Here is a 13,054-nt window from a genome sequence, read left to right as displayed (position 1 = left end):
ACCCAGGGATCAAACCCAGGTCTCCCACATTGCAGGCGGATTCTTTACCAGCTGAGTCACAAGGGAAGGGCTAAGGAAATCATGGATATGAAGTTAGGGTTACAGGATACATGTTATATACATATACATACATGTATACATACAAGGTAGATGTTATAAAGCCTCACGATTTCAAAACGATAGGACAAAATTTGGGGGGAAAGAGAAAATAGGATTCTGTGCCTATGCGATTTTCATGTCTATGTTTGAAACCGTATACAACCCCTAGGTCCCTGTCCTTTGAAGTAAAAGAATTTTGCTTAGTCTCCTGGGCCTCCTGGAGTCTCAAAAGGCTGACTCAAGAGTTAATGATTGGGAAATGTGAAGATGTAAAGTAGCTATTGAGCCAGGAAACTGGTAACAATCTACACTATAAACCGCCACAGAGCAGTATCACCCACTTCCCAGGGCCCTGAACGATAAAGGTCTGACACACATTCCTAGGTTGTTTTTACAGGAAGCAGCCTCTACCAGATGAGAACTGCTGACTGCAAGCATGTAGACACTAAACTGGCTGAAACCAGAAGGTTGAAGATGCTTGAAACTTCACCTTGTTGCCAACTAGTCTGAGAACGGTGCAGGAGCCAATCACACCCCCTGCAGCCCCTTCCCTCACCCTGCCTTTAAAACCTCTTCCCTGAAAGCTATCAGATTCAGGTCCTCCGAGCATGAGCTGCCACTTCTCCTTGCTAGATGCCTGCAATAAATGCTAGACTTTTCTTCGTCACAACCCAGTGTCAGTAGATTGGTTTTACTGCTTGTGGGCAAGTGGACCCAACTTTGGTTTGGTAACATATTTTGGGGTAAAAACATTTCAATTTGATAAATCGAATGGTCGACATTTAAATATGCACCTTAGTACAAAGGTACATACGAAGAAAGAATATAATTAAAAACCGGTGGTTAAGAAAAGAGAGGAAAAGGGACAAAAGAAGGAAATAGCGTAGGGAGTTGGTAGTTAACCTAAAGAAATAGGTGGCTAAGGATATCGTGTGGCATTCTGATCATCATTAACCCAGAACTAAAATACGAACCTTTCAAATTCTCAAGACATATGCACACAACAACAGCAAGGCACATAAAATCACTCAATGAAATATTTGAAAAAGCTAAAAAACAGAAACCATGACAAAACAATAAAATAGAACTAAGACCACACATCTACGTGAATCAACATAAACTAGAAAGGGAAGAAAGCACAAAAATACAAAATATGGAATAAGAGGAATAAACTCCATATACAAAAGAAAGTAAAATTAGCTTAAGAGATGACTTTGTTCAGATTTATTATACTAAATAAATATAATAATTTATTATAATATTTATTTATTATTTTATTTATATAGTCAGGGCTGTATGTTATCACCATACTTATTTAACTTATATGCAGAGTGCATCATGGGAAATACCACGCTGGATGAATCACAAGCTGGAATCAAGATTTCCAGGAGAAATATCAATAACCTCAGATATGCAGATGATATCACTTTAATGGCAGAAAGTGAAGAGGAACTAAAGGGACTCTTGATGAAGGGGAAAGAGGAGAGTCAAAAAGCTGGCTTAAGACTCAACTTTCAAAAAATAGTAGGACCAGATGGGCATCCGGTCCTGCCACTTCATGGCAAATGGATTGGGGAAATGTGGAAACAGCGTCAGATTTCATTTTGGGGGCTCCAAAATCAATGTGGACAGTGACTGCAGCCATGAAATTAAAAGACACTTGCTCCTTGGAAGAAAAGCAATGACAAACCTAGACAGAATATTTAAAAAGCAGAGACATCACTGCTGACAAAGGTCTGCATAGTCAAAGCTATGGTTTTTCCAGTAGTCATGTATGGATGTGAGAGTTGGACCATAAAGCAAGGTGAGTGCAGAGGATTGATGTTTTCAAATTGATGTGGTGCTGGAGAAGACTCTTGAGAGTCCCCTGGACTGCAAGGGGATCAAACCAGTCAATCCTAAAGGAATTAACCCTGAATATTCATTGGAAAAACTGATGCTGAAGCTGAAGCTCCAGTACTTTGGCTACTTGATGCGAAGAACTGATCCATTGGAAAAGACCCTGATGCTGAGAAAGATCGAGGGCAAGAGAAGGGGGTGGCAGAGGACAAGGTGGTTGTATGGCATCATTGACTCAGTGGACATGAGTTTGAACAAACTCAGGGAGATAGTGAAGGACAGCAAAGTCTGGCGTGCTGCAGTTCATGGGGTTGCAAAGAGTTGGACACGACTTAGTGACTGAACAACACCAACAACAAACTCTGGATGAAGTAATTTTTAGGACAATATAATTTCTCAAAATGGACTTTAGATGAGTTATAAAATTTAAACAAACGAACTATCACAGGATAAACAGGAGGAAAGAGCAAAGAGCTACTCTCCAAAACAACAGGTGCAGATGCTTCCACAGAGAAATTTTATCAGACATCTATTGTCTGTTGTTGTTCGGTGCTAGGTCGTATCCAACTCTTTTGCGACCCCATGTACTATGGCCTGCCAGGCTCCTCTGTAGCCTGTCCGTGGAATTTTCCAGGAAAGAATACTGAAGTAGGTTGCCATTTCCTTCTCCAGGGGATCTTCCCGACCCAGGGATCGAACCCAAGTCTCCTGCATTGCAAGTGGGTTCTTCACTGCTGAGCCACCAGGGGAGTCCTGCAATGAGACCTCCAGGGCCAATGAACTTTGTTCTGCAGTTCCAGAGTGTAGAAAAAGAAGGAAAGCTTCAAATTTCTCATACAGAGCTAGTATAGTAGTTATACCCAACAAATACAACCCAAAGAAAACTGTCAGCCATTCTCACTTATGACCCTCAATGCAAAAATCCTAAATAAAATATTAGTGCAGCATTAGGACAGAAATCGTCAGTCCTAAGGCGTGGGGATCAGCTCTGGGTGAGACATGAAGCATTCTGGCAGTAAAACAATATGTCAGGGCTGGAGTGCTCAGCTGTAGATTTGGAGGAATCAGTCCTGACTTCAAAGCATTTATTTCTAAGGTTGCTTGGAGAACTAGGTTTGTAGGGTTCAGTTCCATTTTATTTATTTTTTAAAATATTTTTTATTTGACCCTTTTTTTAGTTCTTCTTCTTCTTCTTTTTTTTTTTTTTTGATGTGCAATCTTTAAAGTCTTTACTAAATTTGTTACGATATTGCTTTATATTTTGTTTTTTTGGCCCCGAGGCATGTATCTTATCTCCTTGACCAGGGATTGAACCCACACTCCCTGCACTAGAAGTCTTAATTACTGGACCACCAGGGTAGTCCTGGGGTCAGCGCCATTTTAGAAGTGAAGGTTTCCAAACCTGGGGAGTCATTCCTGGAGGGAAACCCTGATGCAGGTTCAAGTGCAATCAGGCTTAGGGTCAGGGTCATAAATAGATCTGATTCTAAGCTTTGGACTCAGCTGTGGACTCTGAGGGGCTCCTTAAAAGGTCCTGCTGCTCTTAGGAGCCTGTAGTGGACCATGCAGCATTGCAGCCTGGGTGGAAGGAGAAGGGGGTAGGAAAAAAGGATTAGACACATTGAAGAAGTTGCTAGAGGTGACACAATTGGGAAGAGATAGGTCACGAACCAAGGATGACCAACCCTAGGGAGCATGCCTGTCACAGGGAGCCAGCCGAGGGCAAGAAGAGGTGCAGTGACTAGGAAGTGGTGAGGCTCAATCCTCAGGGGAAGAACTTTGTTTTAGACATGCAGGTGATGGCTCAACTAGCAGGAGATCAGAATCCCAGTGGAGAGAAGAGATCCTCACAGTAAATCCCTGGCTGCTTCTCCACGCAGTCTGTGGCAGGAAGTGAGTAGATGGCACTCCTGCACATGGTCCAGAGACCAGCAAACAGATGATACAGATGGGAACAAATGTGTTTGTCCGGGTTCTGGCTGTCTCTTGGGAAGAGAACCCGAGCCAGACCCATGATGGTCTGCACACCTAGCCATGCAGCCTACCAGCCATCTGCCGTTCTTGCTTTCTCATTTCCAGTCTGTTATTTATTTGAATGCAGCTGCAGGACCATGCAGGGGCCAGCTGGATAAGCAAGCGTGGCCTGATGTCTTAGTCTGTCCTCAGGCATCTACAGTGGCAGGGGAGCTCTCTGGGGTCTCTCCAGTGAGGTCAGTAATCCCATTTATTGGGCCTCCATCCTCATGACCTCATGACCTCCACAAAGCTTCACCTCCTGACGCCATCACACTGGGAATCGGGATTAAACATGTGAGTGTTGGCAAGAACACAAACATTCAGTCTATAGCACCTGGTATTTTGCAGAATATGTTAGAAGGAGCCAATCCTGTGGAAATCGAGCTCAAAGGGAAACAGGGAATGGGAGTAAAGTGCAGCTTAGGGCATAAGGAAGTGAACCTCCCCACCCCACATCCTACAAGATGGGCAGGAGACAGACTATTCTCTTAGTCCCTCTGGTGAAGAAATGCTGCCAGTCTTTTTTTTTTTTTTTTTTTTTTTAATATTTGTTTATCTATTTCCTTGGCTGTGTCGGGTCTTAGTTGTGGTACATGGGATCTAGTAGCCTGACCAGGGATGGAACCCAGGCCCCGCTCCATGAGGAGCGAGGAGTCTTAGACACTGGACCACCAGGGAAGTCCCGACCCTGCCAGTCTTTTGATGAGAGGACAAAACGTGTGATTCAGAAGCTCAGCCCGTCTCGCAGACTTTACGATTTACTCTTGTTCCCGGCATCTGACTCACATTACCTCACCTTAAATCTCACGTGATATGGTGGAGACCTACGTTCATCAGAAAATTCCCCAGAGAAACTGAGAGAAAAGCGCTGAGGCCGTCTTAGTCAGCCAGGGCTGCCGTAACAAATAGCACACCGTGAGGCTTAAACAACGCACCCCGATCTCCTCCGAGCCCGGAGAAGCGCCGCTCACTACGTTCCTGGGGAGGGCGCCTGTCTGCGGCCACCCTCTCGCTGTGTGCTCCCTCGGTGAAGACAGCTAGCTCCCATCTCCATCATCACGTCATGGGGGCTGCATCCTCCAGGCCCCATCTAAGCCTAGTCACCTCCCATAGAGCTCGCCTCCCAGCACCATCACACGAGGTGGGGGCGGGGGCGGGGGGTGGTGAATTTGGGGGAGACACGGACATGCCGACCGTGAGGGAGAGAAAAGATCCACACTTCTCAGGGGCCTCGTTTCGCGGGAACTGAAGGGGGAGAAGGAAGCCCCGGCTGCCTGCACAGCTCCCTCGGTCCTGAAGTTTGTGGGCCCAGAATGTGGGCTCTGGGAAACTTCCAGAAGGCTGACAGTGCCCAGAGGGGCATGGCAGCCAAGGAAGAAAGATTTCAGCCTTTTCTCTTTCTCTGGAAACCCTGAGGGCCGGAGAGACATCCGTACTGGAGTCTAGGGAGACTCTCCACGTGAAACAGTACAAAATGCTGCATTGTGCTTTTGAAAGGAAGGTATGCTAATGACCTGCTTCTGCTCTTTTTGGGTCAAAGTTTCCAGACTGGGGTCCTCGGGCCCTGTCACCTCACGCAGAGGCCAGGCGGGGGAGGAAGAGCATTTATTTGGGTCACACTGAACAATTCCACACAGCTGCGGTGTCATCCCCACTTTACCAATGACGTCTCCTGAGCAGAAATGACTTTCTCATGGGCACAGCCGGTGCTGAACACACACCTGAGTTCCCAAGGCAGCTCTATCTTCCCAGATGCCAGACAGGAAGGCGGCTTGGGCTGAGGATTCAGGCTGATTTAGTGCAAAAGGATTGAGGAGTCATTCTTGCAACAAAATGTGTCCCTTGAACATTTGAGACATGAGATGAACTTGCTGAGCACCTCCTGTCCACCAAGCTCTGGAGGAGAAAGGGCCCAGAGGCGAGACAGAAGGTGTCTAGTCCCGGTGTCCCCACCTCCCTGATGGAGTTACAGGTGGGGGTGCAAAGACCTCCCCTCTGAGGCCAGAGCCTTCAGTGGGGCAGAGCAGGCACTTCTAAGGGGAATCTTCTGTCCCCTGGGGCCTCCTTCATAGACTGGACATGTCCAGTGTGCAAGCTGTTTACCACCGCCTCCGCCTCCTTTTCCAGTTGGATTCTGTGTGTTCACGTCATTGTCACACACTTATTGTGACATAAGTGTTGAACCATAAAGAAGTTTTGATGAGAGTTGAACCATAAAGAAGGCTGAGCACCAAAGAATTGATGCTTTCAAACTGTGGTATTGGAGAAGACTTTTGAGAGTCCCTTGGACTGCAAGGAGATCAAACCAGTCCATCCTAAAGGAGATCAACCTTGAATATTCATTGGAAGGACTGATGCTGAAGCTGAAGCTCCAATACTTTGGCCACCTGATGAGAAGAGCCGAGTCATTGGAGAAGACCCTGATGCTGGGAAAGATTGAAGGCGGGAGAAGAAGGGGACAACAGACGATGAGATGGTTGGATGGCATCACCAACTCAATGGACATGAATTTGAGCAAGCTCCAGGAAATGGTGAAAGAGAGGGAAGCCTGGCGCGCTGCAGTCCACGGGGCCACAGAGTCAGACACAGCTTAACAACTGAACAACAACATTTTGGTTTACAGAAAATAGGTGCAGTTCTCCATCTGGAATTTTCTAGCTTAATTCTCAGGAGGAAATCTTTTTTTTTTTCCCCTCGTCTCTGAGCACATTAGAAACATCCTTTTTACATTCACTTCCTGTCCATTGTAACCAGTTATTCCCTTTCTTTTACAAACTGAGGGTCTAAGGCTTAATTAGATGGAGGGATAGAACTCAGGCTTTTCGATGAGTGGGAAGGATGACCAAATTGTGGAAACTGGGACGGGACATGAGGGGCCTGAGAGAGGGCCAGTACAGCAAGGACAGAAAACTTACCTAGTGACACCAGCAAAACAAGCTGTGGGTTTTCTCTCCAGCAGCGCTCAGCAGCCTGGAAGGAGAAGGGCAGAAAGTGGGAAGAATTAATCAAATCAATCAGATAGAATTAATCAAAAGCTAGACATTAGCAGAGCAGATATCCTAGAAAGAGAAGAGTCTTGAGAGGAGCTTGGACTGGCAGGAGAAAGGCTGGCATGAAATGCCTTGGCATTTGGACGACAGAGCAGGAAGGGAGCAGAGGAGAGAAATAAAAGGATGCTGAATACAGAGGAAACAAGTTATGAAGATGATGGTTAGATCAAAATTATAATCTGACCAAAAATTAATTCCCAGGGACTCTGTGTGTAGAGATATTTCCGATATTCCACAGAGGATGATTTTTGTTTAATGTATCTCTAAACAATTTATCCACTTTTCAGACATTTTTTTGACTTTTTTCCCCTTCATTTCTTTCCTAAGTCATTCTATACAGTTATTCCTGTAATGTTGATAACAGCAAACACTTAGAAACAAATTCAAAAGTCCAATAATAAAGATTTAGTGAAATTTAATGATGTTCAGTGGCAATTTATATCGAAGGATCCCAGTTTGGGTTTAAAAATATGGAAATATATACACAGACAGTATTTAATGGGGTTACCAAAAAAAAAAAGATATTTACCAACAAGATTTTATCAAGGTAAGTGGGATTATAGCCATTTTTCATATGTATTTTTTGCTTGTCTGTATCTTTTCTCAGTAAAAAAAATGTTAAAGAATGTACAATTTTCTGAATTAAAAAAAAAGTTTTAATTCATTTTCTACTAATTGGTGTTTGTTCTGCTTTTTTGACAAGGTTTTCCATAACTTTTTAATTGCTTCGATTGGTTGAAAACTAATCCTTCTAATAAGAAATTTACCTTTTTAAAAATGCATGTTTTATGACTTGCCTGTGGATATTTTTTAGAAGCTGAGTTCACACATGTTTAGTCGCTCAGTCGTGTCTGACTCTTTTGCAACCCCATGGACTATAACTCACCAGGCTCCTCTTGTCATGGGATTTCCCCGGCAAGAATACTGGAGTGGGAGGCCGTTTCCTTCTCCAGAGGATCTTCCTGTCCCAGGGATTGAACCTGCATCTCCTACATTGGCAGGCAGTCTCTTTACCAGCACCAGGGAAGCCTGAGTTCACATATACACACACCTAAATCTGCCAGTAAGTTTTAAGATGTCCTTATCATTTTCCAGCACTGAGGTTCCCACTCTCTGAGCAGGGAGACCAACAGCCTGATCTGTAGGCATTGATTCGCGAGGGTCTGTTATCTTTTCCATCAAGTCGTTGGGTGCCTCCCTGGAGAGCGTGGGCAGAAGTGAGCCTTGCTCCAGAACTTTGATCTTGAGTACAGCTTTGAGTGGCAACCTTCATGTGGTCCTCAACGTGTGATCAGGTCATCAAAGCCAGATCAGTGGCTTACGTGGCAGGATCGGGAAATGAGTTTATCTGTGATCAGAGGGTTTCGAGGGATTAGTAACCCTTTCAAGTTACACTCTCTGCCTCTCTGGAGCAAAAGTATTGCAGAGAGTAGCAACGACAGTTCACCTCCAAGATAAGACGTTCCTAGAACAGCAGAGGAGAATTAGTGCCCACTGTGTGCTGGGAATTTTAATGTAAATCAGTCTCATTTACCCCTAAACTCCCAATGAGACAGGCGTTATTATGAACAGGAACTGAGACTCAAGAGAGATCAAATAATTTGCTAAACACAGTAAGTGGCTGAACCACGATGAGAACCCAGATCTGCCTGAGGTTAATGTGTTACTATAACAAAATACCAGAGACTGGGTGGGTTGTAAACAACAGAACCGTACTTCTCACTGTTCTAGAAGTTGGTAAGTCCAAGATCAAGCTGTTGGCTGATTCAAGATCAGTGAGGACCCTACTCCTGGTTCGTGGACAGCCACAGTCTCACTGTGTCCTCACATGGAGGAAGGGGCAAGGATGCTCTCCAGAGTGTCTTGTAAGGGCGCTAATCCCATTCATGGGGGCTCCACCTTCATGACCTCATCACCTTCCCAAAGCCCCACCTCCTGACACCATCAGCTTTGGGGTTCTCACATACAAATTGAGGTGGGGGGCACAAACATTTAAACCATAGCAGATGGCTGTCTCCGGGTTCCGTTACTGTTTTACACAAAGGAAATAAAAAGCTGTGGGCATTTTAAGAGCAACTGAAAGCCAGAGAATTCCAGAAGCTTATACAGGGTCTCTCATCTCCTGAGCAGGCGGGAGGGTGGAAGACACTGAAAATCATGCCCAGCCAGCATCCCCTTTATTTCAAGAAGATGCAAAGACCTTTTCTGCACAAGAGAGAACCCCTCCCTACTGTCTCCTCCAGCCACTAGATTCTAGCTAGTATTGAGGACCCACAGAACCCAGACAGGGCTTTTGCCCCTGAGGGACTCATAAAAATGTCCTTTCTAATAAAAATTCAAGAAAATCTCCATTATTTCTTTATTGCTTTTCTTTTTTCTTTGCCATGAAGCTGTTGAAGTTTTTATTAAGGTTTATTACAGATGTAATTCACAGGCTAGTCACAATCTTCCTTTGGACTAAATGTAACAATTATTCAAGTTTACCTTTGGCTTTATGAAGTGAAAACTCACCAGTGTCTCTTATTTCCTGATTCAATGACAAATTCAGTGACGGATTGTTGATTTATTCAGTGGTTTATTTATGATCCTACTTGATTGCAGGTTGCATTTCAAACTCCTTTTTTTTTTCCTAGTTGTGTAATTCCAAATAATGATTCCCCACAGCCCATTCTCATATTCCAAAACACACATTCTTAAACCAGAGAGTTGTTTCTTAACAGGGAATATGGGAATCAAAATGAAAGTGTTCAGTAGACATATATGGCTAGAAAATGATGAAATGACCTTGGGGAAAATAAAAAAAAAATTTTCTATTTCCCTCCTCCTATCTTCTACCATATTTCAAAGTAAGATGACAGCTGTGACTAAACAGTACCAACTGTATCTCCTCCATCAAGTGGAAAGACCACAAGCATTGAAGAGGATGTCTTTATCAAAATATCTGTAATTGTGACCTTCAAAGAAACAGAACGAGAAGTGCTAGTGAACTGTTTTTTCACAAGTAGCCTTCCTTCGTTTCCTTTAAAGCTGAGACCTCCTCCTTAAGCAAAAACATAGTTTCTCTTTGCTACAAGAAAGTTGAAAAACATAATTATTTCCATCTGTTTGTTTTCCTCTTCTTTGATAGTTGGTTTTCCCTACTCTAGGAAGAGATATTTTGTTTGTCTGGATGTGAACATCATCCCAGAAAAGCAAGCAATTTTAAAACACCTTCCTGAAATCTGATATGGGTCATCGTCTCATCCAAGGCCGTAAGGTGACTTGCCTGCACACCTCTATGCTTTCTTGAGTAAGAGAAGGGCGTGGAACTGAACAGTCATCATGGGATCATATCATTATAGGGCTGAAAGAGACTTAACCTTATCTGATGTGTAAATCTTCTCTATTATACCCACAATGCTGGGATTTCAAGGTGCTAATTAATTTCATCTCTCTCCCCTCTGAGTTCTGAACCGGTTGAGAAAGAAAACAGGGAGTGTGATATTGTGATATATTGTGATTTATGATAAGAAATATATATAGTTGGTATTTGTCCCCATTCCTGGAAAGGAGCTCCTAAAACCCTTGGAATTTCCTAAGTTTTAAGGATGATAAAAGTATTTTTTGTTATATTAATGAGATGAATTTTAGAAAGCATCTAAGGATGGAGATTGGTGACCAGAGGAACCAACTATGTGACTCGAGCACTGGAACTTTCAGTCCCACTCTCATTGATCTCCAGGGAGGGCAGAGGGCTGAAGATGGAGTCCAGTCTCCACTGGCCAGTGATTTAATCAACTGTGCCTAGGTAGTGAAGCCTCCCAGGAGAACTGACTGTCTGTATCTACAATGATGCTATTAGAAGCTTAATTCATTAGCAGTATTCAAGTGATTGGTAGTTGTGTAGTCAACACTCCAACATATACCCAATAGACTTGAGTATGTCTACAAAAAAAGTTGTACAAGAATGTTCCCAGGGAAAAGACAGCCTTCAGAATGGGAGAAAATAATACCAAACAAAGCAACTGACAGAGAATTAATCTCCAGAATATACAAGCAGCTCATGCAGCTCAATACCAAAAAATAAACAACCCAATCAAAAAATGGGCTAAAGAACTCAACAGACATTTCCCCAAAGAAGACATATAGATGGCTAACAAACACATGAAAAGATGCTTAACATCACTTATTATCAGAGAAATGCAAGTCAAAACCACCATGAGGTACAATCTCATGCCGGTCAGAATGGCTGCTATCCAAAAGTCTACAAACAATAAATGTCGGAGAAGGTGCGGAGAAAAGGGAACCCTCTTACACTGTTGGTGGGAATGCAAACTAGTACAGCCACTATGGAGAACAGCCACTATGGAGAACAGTTTGGAGATTCCTTAAAAAACTGGAAATAGAACTGCTGGGCATACACACCGAGGAAACCAGAATTGAAAGAGACAAGTGTACCCCAATATTCATCGCAGCACTGTTTACAATAGCCAGGACATGGAAGCAATCTAGATGTCCATTGGCAGATGAATGGATAAGAAAGCTGTGGTACATATACACCATGGAATATTACTCAGCTATTTAAAAAACCACATTTGAATCAGTTCTAATGAGATGGATGAAACTGGAGCCTATTATACAGAATGAAGTAAGTCAGAAAGAAAAACACCAATACAGTATATTAACGCATATATATGGAATTTAGAAAGATGGTAACAATGACCCTATATGGAAGACAGCAAAAGAGACACAGATGTAAAGAACAGTCTTTTGGACTCTGTGGGAGAAAGTGAGGGTGAGATGATTTGAGAGGGTAGCATTGAAACATGTATATTACCGTATGTGAAATACATCACTAGTCCAAGTTTGATGCATGAAACAGGGCATGGGATGGGATGGGGAGGGAGGTGGAGGGGGGTTCAGGATGGAGGATACATGTACACCCATGGCTGATTCATGTCAATGTATGGCAAAAACCACTACAATATTGTAAAGTAATTAGCCTCCAATTAAAATAAATAAATAAATTAATTTTAAAAAAAGAATGTTCACAGGGGAACCCTCCTACACTTTTGTTGGTAGGAATGTAAGTTGGTGCAGTCACTATGGGAAACAGTGTGGAGGTCTCTCAGAAAACTAAAAATAGAGTTACCATATGATCCAGCAATCCCACTGCTGGGCATATATCCCGAGCAAACTATAATTCAAAAAGATACACGCACCATGTTTGTCAAAGAACTATTCACAATAGCCAAAACACAGAAACAACCTAAATGCCCAACAACAGTTGAATGGATAAAGAAGACGTAGTGTATGTATTCAGTGGAATACTACAGCCATGAAAAAGAATGAAATAATGCCATTTACAGCAAACATGGATGAACCTAGAGATTTTCATACTAAGTGAAATAAGTCAGAAAGAAAAAGACAAATACCATATGATATCATTTATATGTGGAACCAATATGGCACAAATGAACCTATTTACAAAACACAAGCAGACTCAAAGACTTAGAGAACAGATTTGTGGTTACTAAGCAGGGGCGGGGTGGGGAGGGGGTGGGCAGGGATGGTCTGGGAGTCTGGGATTAGCAGATGTAAACTAATATATATAGGATAGATAAACAACGAGGTCCTAATCTATACCATAGGGAATCATACTCAATATCCTCTGATAAACCAAAACGGAAAAGAATAGAATGTGTATAACTCAGTCATTTTGCTGTACAGCAGAGATTGGCACAACATCGTAAATCAACTATACTTCAATTTAAAAAATTAAATTAAAAAAAGAGAATGCCCACAGGAGATTTATTTATAATAATCAAAAACTGCAAATATTCAAAATGCCCATAGGTAGAAGAATAAACAATTTTGGTGTATTTATACAGTGGAACACAATATAGTAATAGAAAAAAGAGAAAAACTTACTGATATGTGGAATGACATGAATAAATCTTAAAATGATTATGCTGAGTGAAAGAAGCAAGCCCTCTGGAAAAAATACATAGCGTGATTCTAGCTATATGAAGTAAAAGAAGAAGAAAAACGAGTGCATTGTGATAGAAATC

The sequence above is a fragment of the Giraffa tippelskirchi genome, chromosome 13 (assembly GCF_054371585.1).
Source record: "Giraffa tippelskirchi isolate mGirTip1 chromosome 13, T2T-mGirTip1v1.2.pri, whole genome shotgun sequence".
Lineage (NCBI taxonomy): Eukaryota > Metazoa > Chordata > Mammalia > Artiodactyla > Giraffidae > Giraffa > Giraffa tippelskirchi.
The sequence above is the reverse complement of the archived record's forward strand: the minus strand, read 5'-3'. Positions refer to the sequence as shown.